This window comes from Cynara cardunculus, assembly GCF_001531365.2.
Source record: "Cynara cardunculus var. scolymus isolate 2C chromosome LG 1, CcrdV1, whole genome shotgun sequence".
In the NCBI taxonomy this organism is placed as follows: domain Eukaryota; kingdom Viridiplantae; phylum Streptophyta; class Magnoliopsida; order Asterales; family Asteraceae; genus Cynara; species Cynara cardunculus.
This window is the reverse complement of record NC_037528.1, coordinates 16,150,987-16,156,084: the sequence shown is the minus strand read 5'-3', so window position 1 is coordinate 16,156,084 and position 5,098 is coordinate 16,150,987.

Genomic DNA, 5,098 nt, shown 5'->3' with positions numbered 1-5,098 from the left:
TATATTATAGTTTTTTAATATTTTTTACCATCTTGTTTGTATTGATTAATATATTTGTTTCAATTATATTTTAAAATATTATAATTGATTAATTTTTCAAGATGTTTATTTGATCATTTTACATAATTTATTCATCAACTAGCTTATCAATTAGTATACCAAACATAGCCAAAATTTCTATTTTATCCATTTCGAAATATGTTGAAAAATGTCTATAATTTCTTTAAAGTAAAGAATCAAATGTTAAATTTTTTACAAGAAATTACATTTAATTCAACAAATTCTCTACTTTATAGAATTTCAACATCAACTATATTATTAAAAAAATCCCAATAAATTTAAAAATACTTTATATAAGAAACTAATAAATAAATCTAATTGACGACAAATATTGAGACACCATTTCTCTCTTTTCACAATAGAGTTTTAGAAAAATTCTTTATATTTGTAGCTTTTTCCTTAGGTTTTTCTATTTTAGAGAACAATATAGATAAGCTGTTGAATACTAGAGAATATAAAAACTTTGTTTTCTTTATTATACAGAATTTGTTCGAGATGCTCTAAAAATCATAAACTTCAAATTTTCTAATTAATGAAAATAACATTGAAAAAATAATAACATATATATATATATATATATATATATATATATATAACAGAAAAAAGATTTTACCTAAAATGTGATGTTTTAGAGTTATAATGTCCCATTAATTGACTACTAACCTTTTTAATGATAGATAAACGAGGCCTAATTAACACTCTCTTATTAACTCTAATTATAAATAATGAGGGTCGTTAGATGAATTAATTGATAAGTCAAAACAATTTAGTGATGATCGGAATTAGTCAAGGGTATTCGGTTGTAATTGATATAAATAATTTGTCGTATTTTCTTATTTATTTTAATATGTTTTTATATTAAAATAATATAAAATTTGAGATACAGCCGTCTTTTAGTTTTAATTAATTACACCATTTTAAGACTAATTATATATATGTTAAACGATACTAGTTGTGTACCCGCGCAATGCGGCGGRAGCCGTGAATTTTAACGATTTTGAAGTTTCACGGGTTTTATCATAGAAGATTTAACGTTGATATAAGTTACACTTGGTCTTTACATATTAATACAATTTGAACAAATAAGAGTTATGATTCCCATTACAGTCTATCGATGAAAAAAATTATATAATTTAAAATCCAATATATTTAGAATCCAACATATGTAAACGACTCCATAAATGTGTTCGATTTACACCAAGAGCAAACACATATGGTTGAAGCAAACGCCGTACCACATAACCAAGGGGCCGTTTACCTAAACACTTACCCGGTAAGCGCTTAAAGGTAAAATTCAACGTTATCGCTTACTTACTTGGTAAGATTTTAGTCTACCAAAACGACATCGCATGTAACAACTTACCCAATAAGCGATAACCGTGGTAAGAGCTGTCGCTATCACTTACCAATACCGGGTAAGACTTTCGGTTATTGCTTTCGCTCTTACCGGGTAATATTCTTGATCTTTGTCATATTCATCTAATGAGGTAATATGACTTGATAAGCGCTTACTCGAGTAAGCATTTGATAAACGGTCCCTAAAATTTAAAGAATATAGAGCAACGATATGAGTTTCGTACCAGAATTTGAGCATGGGTAACAGTCTGTAATCCTCCCTTTACGCTATCACCAGACAAACTTATAAAATATTTTACCTAATTGATCATATGGGTTCAACAGGTGTAATTTTTCTTACACGTAAATTACCATCTTACCTATTTTATGAAAAAATAGTAAAAGATTTTTGGCTTAAAATATATGTTGCTTTAGATATATAATCTCACAATACAACTACAAATAAAAGATACATCAAACATAATCTTTTATATTAAATCTAAACTGCAAACTTAACAGATGATAATTTCTTGAAACCAAAAAAAGAAAGCATCAGCCCCAGAAATGAAAATGGAAAATTATAAAGGCAATTTCTACATTATATTGATGGTAATCCACTATGTCTCCAAATATCTCCACCCTCATTTAAAAAATTCATCAAAGCATGCAAAATTGAACTGTTTTCAACTTTCTTTTCGAATAATTCAAAATCAAACATGTTTTCATTCATCGTCTGCGCCACCAGCTGCCGCACTCGGAGCATTCAACCTCTCAATAAGCTTCTCTTTCCTCTCATCATATGTTAGCTTCTTCAGGTTGAACCTAAACCCACAAAAACAACATCAACACACATAATCATCTCTCTGTTTTTATAAACATAATCTTCTGCAAAATTATCTTTTTACCATCAAAAGGACAGATTTTAAAAAATGAGGTTACCTCTTGTGCTCATTTGGAGGCTGTTTCTCCAACTTTCTTTGGGGTTGGATCAGCACGAATGGCTGAATGCACCTTCTTGTATAGCTCTTCAATGTTTTCTGGGTCAACTCCAGCTTTAATGTATTGAGAGAAGTGAGACTGATACTTTTCCTGCTCATCTTCCATCAAAATCTGCATATAAACCAACTATTTTCAAAGATGCACTACATCTCTTGTTAAACAACAGACTCACCCTCATGTAGGAAGCAACATGCCCGCCATAAATGTACTCACGGTGGACATGTTACTTAGAAAAACACAAAAAAAGAACAGCAAAACAAGCAGTAGTTTGGGACTGTTTTGATACAAACCAGCAGTAGTTTGCGACTGTTTCTACAGCAAAACAAATTGTAGAAAATTTAAATTTTAGACTGCATATGTATGATAAGCATGTTTGAATTGCTGCTGCTTCATAGACTATAGACATTGGCCAAATTAGCCAAACCAAACAGACCCTAACTTACTCTCATCGAGTTTAGACTTCAAAGTAAACTGGACGTACATGTGAGCTCTTATTGTATATGTCAAAATACATGGAACCCCATTAGATTAAGAGTTCTTACTTGTCGTACTCTAGCCTCTAAAACTATAACTTTATGCATCTTATTTGCAAATTCTATTAAGAGAATTCTGTTTGTATGCCCTAGTGTTAGGAGGAAGCAATTTTAATCCCATATCCTCTATAGCAGTAGAGTTAGAAGGTCTACTTACATCCACCCCACCTCTATGTGGGATATTTCTAGTTTGCTATAGAAGGTTGAAAATGTGAATAAACTATAGCACCCACCTCTATGTGGGATATTTTAGCACCCATTATAAACTATAAAAGGTTGAAAATGTAAAGAAACAAAATATGTTAGTAATCAGGTAGACTACAAAAGCTTGCATATTCATCATGCTTTATACAATAGACCAAAAATTCAACCACTGGTCTTGTGAAGAAAATTTTCTCCAACAAATTAAACACTACAGTACAACAAAAAYCACACCTAAGGAAACTTCAAATTKAATAACAGTYGAATCGCAATACACAATATATGATTTAATCTCTAATTATTTGAATTCACAACATGCATTTAGTAAATTATAACCACCTACATATGAAAAGTGTACCATGAGCACAAAGGAAGGATGTAGAAAATGGGACACAACAAGCAAATAAACAAAAATATACAACTACCATACCATATGTCTTGCACCTCCCAACTTGTAGATTCTCAAATGTTGCACATAACCTTGATGGTAAATCTTTTAAAGCTTCCTTAGCATCCTCTAGTTCATCCATTCTCAGCATGTATGGTGTAATGATGACATATATGTTCAATATCTCCACGATTGTCTCAAAAGCTGCTACATTCCATCAACTAAAAAGGCACATAAATATAAAGTATTAACAGTGATGTCTAACATCACCAAAATACATCAAAATCAATTTAATAGCAAGTTGAAGAGACAATTTCACCATGTACATTATATTCACAAATTTTCAAAATCTGGCAATAAAGAGGAAAACATTAAATTTCATTCTAAAAAACAGGCCTTTTGAATGCAATGCCTTTTGAATGCAATGCAAACAGTTCAAAGCTACGCATAAGCAATATTTAAGATCATTTGGTTTACAAGTGAATGATGAGAACAAAAGAAAAAGGTAACAATACCACTACACCGTTTATCAAATGCAAACCAGGTAAGCACTTATTGGCAAGATACATCACCCTTACTTACCTTATTGTGTATCGACCATCATAATGGATTGGTGGTTAGTGGTTTAAACCAGGTAAGTTCTTAAAATTTTATCATAATCGACCATCATAATGGATTGCCACGATGAATTTCCAATTTTATCATAATCGACCATCATAATGGATTGCCACGATGAATTTCCCTTAAAATTTTATGGACAAAAGCACTCAACCCTTCATATGAACTCATTGTAAACTCAAACTGATATCTAAATGGTAATAAACCATACAAAATCAATAGACAAGACATCTTAATGTACTTATAAAACAATAATAGTGAGTTGTTTAGCTRTTACTTTTCTGGAATTAGGTTCCAGATATAATAGAGCAAACAACAAGCGTATTCGAAATATACTTGATACACTATGAATGCTATGATTTAGAGTTGGTAAACGGAAAAAAGCAGGATTACCGAGTCTATGGCGACCGAGATATGATTTTCCTCCCCACAACCAGTCCTGCAAACACATATCAATCACTTGAATGACCATATGCAGAATCTTATGACAACATCAAATATCAACATGTATTATCTAAACCATATGCACCTACCTACATCATAACTACCTTTTCCTAAAGCAATAATCAAAGAGAACAAATCATCCAAGTTTCTCACATCTTTGCAAAGATTAACAATAAGTGAAGCTTCTATTGACGGAGTTTTAATGGCTCCACGCTCTTTAAGCCGATCCTTCCAACCCAGAGGATTAGTATAACAATTTAAAATCCTCAACCTGTCCAAAAACAAAAACAAATTTCTCAACGTGAAGGAAGCAATTTCATTTTGATATGTGCTATTGAATTATTGCCTCATTCTATGCCCTATTTCTCTGAAATGAAAAACAATCTTAGACAGGAAATAATCATCAATGTAGCAAAAGACTCCTAGATCGAGGAGGGATGGAATGAACCCTAACCATTTACATAATCATAGTTTGGACCGATTACCTAGATTGAGGAGGGATGGAATGAACCCTAACCAT